Raw genomic sequence first — 12,885 nt, 5'->3', positions numbered from 1 at the left:
CCACTCTCTCTCTACTCTCTCCACTCTCACTCTCTCCACTCTCCACTCTCTCTCTCTCTCTCCACTCTCTCTCCACTCTCTCTCTCTCTCTCCACTCTCTCGGCCGAGTCTCTGCCACTTGTGGTTCTGAGTGTCGCACGCTTGGGATCCTTCTTGCCCTCCTCTGCGGTTCTGTGTGTGACCGACGACGTGTGTGGAGAGCTGAAGGGTAGCGGTTAGCGCTACGCTGCACCACGATCCTGGCGACCCAAGTTCGATTCCCACTCACATCCAACACCGGTGACGATTCTCTGTACCGGTCCAGGGCCTCCCCTAGGTCGACTCCGCCTCAAATGAGTACCTGGTGCGGTGTGTAGTAAACATCGCCACTAGGGAGACAAAGGCGGCCGGGCGTGGCGCTGGCCACCCACCCCCTCGTGTACCGTGCTGGCCTTATAGGAGCTCGCTAACAGCACTTGCCACTACAGTCTGTTAAGGCTATATGGGGGATCTTTGTCTGTGCGCGGCACGGTGAGTGTGTGCGGCGAGTGTCTCTGCTGGGCGTATCAGAAGGCAACGAAAATAAGGACAACTTGGCAGTCACACAAACACAGTGACACACACACGCAGAGACAGACACACACATGCAGAGACACAGACACACACGCAGAGACATAGACACACACGCAGAGACAGACACACAGACGCACACGCAGAGACACATAGACACACACACAGAGACACATAGACACAGAGACACATAGACACACGTAGAGACATAGACACACACGCAACCACAGACACACACGCAGAGACAGACACACAGACACACACAGAGACACATAGACACACACGCAGAGACAGACACACACGCAGAGACATACACACACGCAGAGACAGACACACATGCAGAGACACAGACACACCGATACAGACACACACACGCCGAGACAGACAACAACCGCCATTCGCCACTAAGTGGCGGTGACGTCACCACGACGCTTGTGCCAGGCTATGTACACCCTGAGGCCACGTGAAGTGTCGAACGCCCGCTGGCAGGAGGTCACGGGGCAGACCCAGGTGCCACAGGTCGACTGACTGAGATGACTGAGATGACTGGCTGATGCACCACCTGTGCCCCCTACTGTGCCAACCTGCTGTGCTTTAGCCACCCGGTGCTCCACTCGTTGTTGAGTAGTGGCCTAGACACACACACAGACATCACACACACACAAGACACACACACAGACATCACACACACACATTACACACACAGACATCACACACAGACATCACACACACACACAAGACACACACACAGACAACACACACACACAAGACACACACACAAGACACACAGAGACATCACACACACACAGACAACACACACACACAACACACACACAGACATCACACACACAAGACACACGCAGACATCACACACACACACACACAAGACACACGCAGACATCACACACACACACAAGACACACACAGACATCACACACAGACAGACATCACACACACACACACAAGACACACGCAGACATCACACACACACACAAGATACACACAGACATCACACACACACAAGACACACAGGCATCACACACAGACATCACACACACACACATCACACACAAGACACACACACAGACATCACACACACACAAGACACACGCAGACATCACACACACACACAAGATACACAGAGACATCACACACACACAAGACACACAGATATCACACACAGACATCACACACACACCACACAAGACACACAGAAATCACACAAGACACACACACAGACATCACACACACACAAGATACACACAGACATCACACACACACAAAACACCACACAGAAGACACACAGACATCACACACACACACAGACATCACACACACACAAGACACCACACACAAGACACACACAGACATCACACACACACAAGACACACACACAGACATCATACACACACACATCACACACACACACAGACATCACACACACACACAAGACACCACACACAAGACACACACAGACATCACACACACAAGACACACACACAGACATCACACACACACACACAGACATCACACACACAGACATCACACACACAAGACACACACACTTGACACACACACAGACATCACACACACAGACATCACACACAGACATCACACACACACACAAGACACACACAGACATCACACACACACACATGACACACACACAGACATCACACACAGACATCACACACACAAGACACACACACAGACATCACACACATGACACACACAGACATCACACACACACATGACACACACACAGACATCACACACAGACATCACACACACACAGACATCACACACACACACAAGACACACACACATGACACACACACAGACATCACACACACACAAAGACCCCCCGTACAGACTGTAGGGGCAAGTGCTGTAAGCGAGTAGCAGCACCTATAAGGGCCGGCACGGCACACGAGGGGGTGGGTGGCCAACACCACGCCCGACCGCCTTTGTCTCCCCCAGTGGTGATGTTTACTACACACCACTACACCAGGTACTCATTTGAGGCTGAATCGACCTAGGGGAGGCCCAGGACCGATTCAGATAATCGTCGCCGGCGGTGGCTGTGGAAGGGGTATAGAACTCAGGCCGCCCGGTTCGTAGCGCGGCGTAGCGCTAACCACTACACTACCGCTCCCCACATACACACACAACACACACATCACACACAGAGACGCACACACAGAGACTCACACGGAGGCACACACGTACACACACGGAGACACACACAGAGACACACACACCACACACAGAGACACACATCACACACAGAGACACACACAGAGACACACACAGAGACACACACAGAGACACACACAGAGACACACAAAGACACACACATTACACACAGAGACACACACACATCAACCAAACAGAGACACACACCCAGAGACACACACACAGAGACACACACAAAGACACACACATCACACACACACAGACACACACACGAGACACACAGAGACACACACACATCACACACATCAAACAGAGATACACACACACAGAGACACACACACAGACATCACACACACACAAGACACACACAGACATCACACAGACATCACACACACACAAGACACACACACAGACATCACACACACAGACATCACACACACACAGACATCACACACACACAAGACACACACAGACATCACACACAGACATCACACACACAAGACACTCACACAGACATCACACACACAGACATCACACACACACAGACATCACACACACACAGACATCACACACACACAAGACATCACACACACACAAGACACACACACAGACATCACACACACAAGACACACACACAGACATCACACACAGACATCACACACACAGACATCACACACACAAGACACACACAAGACACACACAGACATCACACACACAAGACACACACAGACATCACACACACACACAGACATCACACACACACACACACAGACATCACACACACACAGACATCACACACAGACATCACACACACAAGACACACAGACACCACACACAGACATCACACACAGACATCACACACAGCCATCACACACAGACATCACACACACACACAAGACACACACACAAGACACACACACAAGACACACACACAGACATCACACACAGACATCACACACAGACATCACACACACACACAAGACACACACACAGACATCACACACAGACATCACACACACAAGACACACACACACACAAGACACACACACAGACATCACACACAAGACACACACAGACATCACACACACACAAGACACACATGAGATACACACATACACACAGATACACACATAATACAGATACAAAGACAAAGATCCCCCATATAGCCTTAACAGACTGTAGGGGCAAGTGCTGTTAGCGAGCACCTATGAAGGCCGGAACGGTACACGAGGGGGTGGGTGGCCAGCACCACGCCCGACCGCCTTTGTCTCCCTAGTGGCAATGTTTACACACCGCACCAGGTACTCATTTGAGGCTGAGTCGACCTAGGGGAGGCCCGGGACCGGTTCAGATAATCGTCACTGGTGTTGGCCGTGAGCGGGAATCGAACCCGGGTCGCCAGGTTCATAGCGCAGCGCGCTAACCGCTACACTATCGCTCCCCACATAATACAGATACACACACATATACACACACACATCACACACAGATACATACACACACATACACACAGATACACACACACAGATAAATACACATACACACACATACACACACATACACACAGATACACACACACACTATTACACTATTCAACTATAGACGAGAGACCTTCTGCAGTGATCTATCAGTGCAGGAGCGGAGCTGCTGTGAGGCGAGGCGCTTGGAGCTCTCTGATTGGTCCAAGCGGCGACTTGGAGCCAATCAGATTTGATTCCTCCCTAGCCACGTGACCCGGGATTTTTTTTCCCGCCAAATTTTTGAGACTCCTCGTCGGCCAGGCGCCATTTTGAGAGTCGTGAGGTGCGGATTTGAATTTTTTTTTATTTCGTAGCAGAAATTAACGACGATGACGACCCCCCAGGGGTGCGAGATCGCCTCTCGTGAGGGAAAACGTGAGGTAAAAAGTGGCCTCAAATGTCCAGCCCGTGATTCGCAGATAGTTTAAATATGCACTGTTGAATCTATGTGCAGTGTTGGGTTTATGGGACAGTGTTGAATCTATGGGCAGTGCTGAGTCTATGGGGCAGTGCTGAGTCTATGGGACAGTGCTGAGTCTATGGGGCAGTGTTGAGTCTATGGGGCAGTGCTGAGTCTATGGGACAGTGCTGAGTCTATGGGACAGTGCTGAGTCTATGGGACACTGCTGAGTCTATGGGGCAGTGCTGAGGCTATGGTCATTGACAAAATAAAAACGATTTAATTTGTGAATAGTTTGGCTCGTGAGGGGCATAAGATGTGCCAGTATTCGTCGAGATGACTGTTTTCTTTTCACCCTGCGAGTCATTTATTGCTTAAAGGAGACATCGTGGAGGGAAACAATGGGAGTGATATAAAACTACATCTGTGTGCTTTGTGGTTGTTCCTACAAGTAACTAAACCTACCCACGTGACGCGGGAGTTTTTTTCCCGCCAAATTTGTTTTGGCTCCTCCCCACCCCCGCCTTGGAGCCAATCAGGTTTGGTTCCCTCCTACCCACGTGACACGATAAAAAATTTCCCGCTAAATTATTTTGGCGTCTCGCCCTCCTCGCTACGCCTTGGAGCCAATCAGGTTTGAGTCCTCCCTACCCACTTGACGCGATATTTTTTTTCCCGCCAAATGTTTTGTGACTCCTTTCCCTCGGCCAGGCGACGTTTTGAGAGTCGTGAGGTGCGGTTTTGAATTTTTATTTATTTTGGAGCAGAAATAGACGACGATGACGACCCCCCAGGGGTGCGAGATCGCCTCTCGTGAGGGAAAACGTGAGGTAAAAAGTGGCCTCAAATGTCCAGCCCGTGATTCGCAGATAGTTTAAATATGCACTGTTGAATTTATGGGCAGTGCTGAGTCTATGGGACAGTGCTGAGTCTATGGGGCAGTGCTGAGGCTATGGCCATTGACAAAATACAAACGATTTAATTTGTGAATAATAATGTAGCCTGGTTATTAAGTATGGTGAGTGTACTGACAGTCTATAATGTAGACTGTAGCAATGGTTATTAAGTATGGTGAGTGTACTGACAGTCTATAATGTAGACTGTAGCCTGGTTATTAAGTATGGTGAGTGTACTGACAGTCTATAATGTTGACTGTAGTAATGGTTATTAAGTATGGTGAGTTTACTGACAGTCTATAATGTTGACTGTAGTAATGGTTATTAAGTATGGTGAGTGTACTGACAGTCTATAATGTAGACTGTAGCCTGGTTCTTAACCTTGGTGAGTGTACTGACAGTCTATAATGTAGACTGTAGTAATGGTTATTAAGTATGGTGAGTGTACTGACAGTCTATAATGTAGACTGTAGCCTGGTTCTTAAACTTGGTGAGTGTACTGACAGTCTATAATGTAGACTGTAGTAATGGTTATTAAGCTGAGTGAGTGTACTGACAGTCTATAATGTAGACTGTAGCCTGGTTATTAAGTATGGTGAGTCTACTGACAGTCTATAATGTAGACTGTAGTAATGGTTATTAAGTATGGTGAGTCTACTGACAGTCTATAATGTAGACTGTAGTAATGGTTATTAAGTATGGTGAGTGTAATGACAGTCTATAATGTAGACTGTAGCCTGGTTATTAAGTATGGTGAGTCTACTGACAGTCTATAATGTAGACTGTAGTAATGGTTATTAAGTATGGTGAGTGTAATGACAGTCTATAATGTAGACTGTAGTAATGGTTATTAAGTATGGTGAGTGTACTGACAGTCTATAATGTAGACTGTAGCCTGGTTGTTAAGTATGGTGAGTTTACTGACAGTCTATAATGTAGACTGTAGTAATGGTTATTAAGTATGGTGAGTGTACTACAGTCTATAATGTAGACTGTAGTAATGGTTATTAAGCATGGTGAGTGTACTGACAGTCTATAATGTTGACTGTAGTAATGGTTATTAAGTATGGTGAGTGTACTGACAGTCTATAATGTTGACTGTAGTAATGGTTATTAACCAGAGTGTACTGACAGTCTATAATGTAGACTGTAGTAATGGTTATTAAGTATGGTGAGTGTACTGACAGTCTATAATGTAGTCTGTAGCCTGGTTATTAAGTATGGTGAGTGTACTGATAGTCTATAAGGTAGACTGTAGTAATGGTTATTAAGTATGGTGAGTGTACTGACAGTCTATAATGTAGACTGTAGCCTGGTTATTAAGTATGGTGAGTGTACTGACAGTCTATAATGTAGACTGTAGTAATGGTTATTAAGCTGAGTGAGTGTACTGACAGTCTATAATGTAGACTGTAGTAATGGTTATTAAGTATGGTGAGTGTACTGAGAGTCTATAATGTAGACTGTAGCCTGGTTATTAAGTATGGTGAGTGTACTGACAGTCTATAATGTAAACTGTAGCCTGGTTATTAAGTATGGTGAGTGTACTGAGAGTCTATAATGTAGACTGTAGTAATGGTTATTAATTCTGGGTGAGTGTACTGACAGTCTATAATGTAGACTGTAGTAATGGTTATTAAGCTGAGTGAGTTTACTGACAGTCTTTAATGTAGACTGTAGAAATGGTTATTAAGTATGGTGAGTGTACTGGCAGTCTATAATGTAGACTGTAGTAATGGTTATTAAGCTGAGTGAGTGTACTAGCAGTCTATAATGTAGACTGTAGCCTGGTTATTAAGCTGAGTGAGTGTACTGAGAGTCTATAATGTAGACTGTAGCGGTACGTAGCTAACCGTGCTAATTGTGTTCTGGTTGCATTTTGCACAATTATAATCGTACAATATGGCACCAATCTTTAGCACGAATGTTCAGTTTTATCCTGAAAATTCATCTCTGACACTTTCAGTGAATACCTGAAATGATTTCCATTGAGAATGTCAATCTCTTGACGCGTAAGGGAAAAATATCCCGGTGGGTTATGACCACGCGATGCCATGCATTCACCAAGACAATGCAGTGAATGTGCTGGGGGAAAGTAAGCACATTAAGAGCAAATATCCTAAATAAATTTAAAATAAAACTTGACCATAACTTACTTTTTGGCTTTTTCGGTGAAGTCACATAACGGCCAGCATGTTTTTTTTCCCTCCAAATGTTATTGTAATCTGTGCACATGACCTGATGAAACGAATAACCTTTTTTATTTAAATAACCCACGTGACAGATCCAACTCATCTCTCTTCTTCAACTATAAACTAGTTTTTCTATTTTATTGTACAAGGTAAGGCCCACTGAGCTATGTGGCGTTTTTTCACAAGCGACCTGGCCATCACGAATGAAAGCTCAACACAACGTGACTTCATCGTGTGGAAATGTATCGCAGTGAAATATTTTAAATGCGTGATGTTAATTCTAAATCTGGAGGGGGGGAAACCGGAGGAACCAGAAACAAATCCACGTGACCACGAGGCGAGAGACACACACACTCCAAATATACTACCAGCAGCTCCACTATCAACAACAACAAGCGCCATTCGCCACTCAGTGGTGGTGACGTCACCACGACGCTTGTGCCAGGCCATGTGCACCTTGAGGCCACGTGAAGTGTCGAACGCCCGCTGGCAGGAGGTCACGGGGCAGACCCAGATGCGACGGGTCGACTGACTGAGACGACTGGCTGATGCACCACCTGTGCCCCCTACTGGGCCAACTTGCTGTCCTCAATGGATGGCACCTCAGCCAGCCACTCACAGGGGGTGACTTCCTCCAATATTTGAGGCACCGCAGCCTCAGTAGGGTCATCCCCACTTTGTCCCACGTTGTTTTCCTGGCTGAGGGATTTCCACTTCCCCAGGACATCAGGAATGCTCAGAAAATCTGCAAACCTGTTCCTGGGGGTCGGATATTGGATCACCGTTCTTTCCCCTAATGACGGTAATAGGTGTGGCGCTGCAGGTTACTTTTTTGATGGAGTTAAATAGAGATTTGTGATCGCGGGCCACTGAGGCAGACTCCATCTCCTCAGCAACCCGTGACCACCACCCATCCTTGCAGCGCCTCACGGCTCCCCGAACCTCCGAGCGAAGGCTGCGGTAAGCCTCCTCATTCTCCGACGTGGGACGCTGTAGCCGATGAGAGTGGGCCTGTCGATTTTTCTCAGCCAGCTTGAACACCTCTTGTCAGCCAGGGTCTCTGGGGAGGTCTAGACCGTGTACCCAAAGCAGCCATTGCAACTACATGAGCTACAGTCCCAAACCTCGCCCATTTCCCCTCGACATCAAGAGGAGTGGGAGACAATGCCAATCCCAGCCGCAAGCGATGATGAAATTCTCGTTTGTAACTTTCATCAGCTAGCTGAGACCATGCCACTAAGGGTTTGAATGGGGTCCTGGGTGTACACCCACCACCGGAGTAGAAGAATTGCAGGTGCATCTTACAGATGACAAGTCGATGGTCAGTGGGCAGATCAGCTCCACGGTCGGTCCTGGTGTCAAGGACATGGGCTCGCATTCGCTGTTCCGTCACTATGTAGTCCAGCAGATGTTCTTGCTTGGACCCGGCATGCATCCATGATGTGGTGTGGATGCGCCAATGCCGGAACAGTGTGTTGGTAATTACAAGCCCATGGGCTGCACAAAAATTTAGCAGCCTCCTGCCGTTGTTATTGAGCTGATCTGCCCGATGCCTTCCAATTACTCCAGACCAGGTGCCAGCATCATGACCAACTCGGGCATTGAAGTCACCCAACAAGATGACTCTATCCCCAGGGACCACTTTAGCCAGCACCTGTGACAGGAGGTCATAGAAGGCATTTGACTCATTGGCCTTGCTTGCATCCCTCCACGGATGTTCGTCTTTGGTGGGGGCATAAGTTACCATGACCACCACTCCTCGCCTGTGGTTGATGGGAAGGCGAGCCCAAAGTAGCCTGGAGCTTACAGCTTCCCACACCTCATCACCACGCTCCCACAGCCCTTCATTCTTTTATTCAGAAAAAGAGCCACACCCTGTTGTTTGGCAGTCTCCTGCCCCGAGTAGAGGACTGTCCACCCCTCATGGTGGCAGGAGCCAGAGCCAGTCCACAGGACCTCCTTATTACCACAGAGATCCAGGCAGTACTGGTCCAGCTCTTGACAGAGGAGTGGCAGCCTCTCCTCCGCAGTGAGCATTCGAACATTCCACGTGGCCACACGTAGTGGCTTTTTGTTGTTTTTGGAGGAGCCCCGAGGGGAAGGATTCAGTCTCCTGGCTCCGCCAAATTGGGTTTGGTCAGGAGACGTCATAGACGCCTGTCCCCCCGGGGCCTCCGGCACAAGCTTATTTATAAAATATTGTGGTCGTGGTTTAGTGGTAATTAATCGGAGGTGGAGGGGTTACCAGCCCCTCACACCTGTCCAGAGCCCCCACTTAGCCACTGTGGTGGTTACAAACGCCATGAGGGGAAAGGCCAATCCAAATTGACCCTCCCCCCCGGCACTGCCCACGGCAGCGTTGCCCGTCCGGCACCACAAGGAGGTAGGGGGTTGTTTTGCCGGACACCACCACCATTACCACCACTACTACCACCAACACTACCACCACCATTACACCACCACTACTACCACCACCACTAGCACCATCACCACCACCACTTCCACCACTTCCACCATTACCACCACTACTACCATACACTACCATCACTACCACCACCACCATTACCACCACTACTACCAGCAACGCTACCACTACCATTACACCACCACTACTACCACCACCACTAGCACCATCACCACCACCACTTCTACTGCCACTTCCACCATTACCACCACCACCACCACCACTACTACCATACACTACCATCACTACCACCACCAATACCACCACCACCACTACTACTGTACACTACCATCACTACCACCACCATTACCAACATCACTACAATCACTGACCACCACCGCTACCACCAATACCACCACCACTACCAGGACGTTTGCGTGCTGAATGCTGGAATCTGATCCCGCGTCTCCTCCCTCTCCTCCGGCCCTCCCCCTTCACCAGCAGCCTCCCAGACGGCCTCCCCCGGCCCGGGCCCCGGCCCCGGCCACGGCCACGGCCGCCCCCTCCGCGAGGGCTCGCTCCTCCTGGCCCATCCGGGTGCCCAAGCGCTCCGCGGATGACGCCGGAGGAGGAGGAGGAGCCGAGTCCCACGCGGCGCCCTTCAAGGTCGCTCGCCCGCTCCACGACGACGATGCCGGGGGGCCGGGGCCTGCGCCGGGGCCTCCCCGCCGCGACCGTCATCTTCGTCGCCCCGTGACATTCCGGGCTCTCGAGGGGGGGCGCCGCTGCCGGGAGACTCCGGCGGCGGCGGCGCCCCCCCAGGAGAGCTTCCGTGGCGGCGGCGGCGGCAGTGGCGGCGCCCGGACGACGCCGACGCCGGGAATCGGCCCGAGGGTCGCCCCGGAGCGCGGAGACGGCGGCGGAGAGTCGGGGCCGGCGCTTGGCGCTGACGAGGCAGCGGGCGAGGAGGAGGCGGAGGAGGAGGAGGCGGAGAGACGCAGGGAGGCCGCGTTTGGACCGCGTGCGGCGTGGAAGAGACACTTCGACTTTTGGTGGCAGGGCGTGGGCAGGAGGGCGAGCAGCAGGAGGGGCGGAGGAGGAGGAGGAGGCGGAGCGAGAGGAGAAGGAGGGGAAGAGGAGGCCGAGGCGGAGGAGGTTTTGACCGGGCAGTCGCCGCTAAGCAAGCGGCGGGAGGCGGCGGCGGCGGCGGCGGATTGCCCGGCGGGACCGAATCCCGATCCCTGCCCGGGCTCCTCTACCTGCCGCGCTCCTCCGCCTCCTAAGCCTCCTCCGCCTCCTTCTCCTCCGCCGCCGCTGGCGGCGGCGGCGGTCGCGGGCAAGCGGCGCTCGGCCCCGCGTGGGGCGACGTTCCACTTCTTGTCGCTGATGCCGCAGCCGCTGGCTGAGCCGCCGCCACCGCCCACCGGGAGGCGCCGGGGTCGCGCGTTGGAGAAGCAGCGGCAGCGACGGAAACAAATTCAGCAACAATACCGGCAGCAGAGAGCGTCGTCATCGTCGTCCAGCTGTTGGTCGTTCTCGGACGCATCGTCGTCGTCGTCGTCTTCATCGCCGGAGGAGGTGGTGGAGGGTGACGAGGTGAAGGAGCGGAGGGACGAGGAGGAGGTGGTGGAGGGTAACGAGGTGAAGGAGCGGAGGGACGAGGAGGAGGAGGAGGAGGAGGTGGTGGAGTCTACGGGGGGCGTCCGCAGGCTGTTGCTGAAGTTTTGCGTCAGTCGCCTGCAGCCGAGCATTGACAGAGCACAAGACGATGGGGAGGTGGCGGACAACGAGGAGGAGAACGAGGAGGAGGAGAGGAAGACGAGGAGGAGGAGGAGGAAGAAGAAGAGGACGAGGAGGAGGAGGAGGAGGAGGGGACTACGGAGATCACGCAGTGCAGCCGATGATGGCGACTGCAAGTCGGGCGACGAGATGGAGGAGGAGGAGAGGGTGGCGAGTCTCAAGAGGATGGAGGAGTGCCGGATTCTCAAGCAGATAGACGACATCATGGCTGAGATACCCCAGCTGGAGGGGAGATGCAGGGTGAGGAGGAGGAGGAGATGAGGTGTAGGGTGGTGAGGAGGGGCTGGGTGGTGAGGTGTAGGGTGGTGAGGAGGGGCTGGGTGGTGAGGTGTAGGGTGGTGAGGAGGGGCTGGGTTGTGAGGTGTAGGGTGGTGAGGAGGGGCTGGGTGGTGAGGTGTAGGGTGGTGAGGAGGAGGGTGAGGAGACTCCAGGGCAGCGGGTGAGGGCGTTGGGAGTGGCTCACTCGCTCGGACACTCAGTCACTCACTCAGTCACTCACTCAGTCACTCACTCAGACACTCAGTCAGACACTCAGTCACTCACTCAGACACTCAGTCACTCACTCAGTCACTCAGCCACTCACTCAGAAACTCACTCAGACACTCAGTCACTCACTCAGTCACTCACTCAGACACTTACTCAGACACTCACTCAGACAGTCACTCACTCAGTCACTCACTCAGACACTCACTCAGACACTCAGTCACTCAGACACTCAGTCACTCAGACACGTACTCAGACACTCAGTCACTCACTCAGTCACTCAGTCACTCACTTAGACACTCAGTCACTCAGACACGTACTCAGACACTCAGTCACTCACTCAGACAGTCACTCAGTCACTCACTCAGACACTCAGTCACTCAGACACACACTGACACACTGACACACACACACTGACACACAAACTGACACACACACACACTCA

Source organism: Petromyzon marinus, unplaced genomic scaffold (genome assembly GCF_048934315.1).
Source record: "Petromyzon marinus isolate PM22_M1 ecotype Great Lakes invasive population unplaced genomic scaffold, UKy_Petmar_22M1.pri1.0 PM_G_Scaffold_27, whole genome shotgun sequence".
Classification (NCBI taxonomy): domain Eukaryota; kingdom Metazoa; phylum Chordata; class Hyperoartia; order Petromyzontiformes; family Petromyzontidae; genus Petromyzon; species Petromyzon marinus.
The sequence above is the reverse complement of the archived record's forward strand: the minus strand, read 5'-3'. Positions refer to the sequence as shown.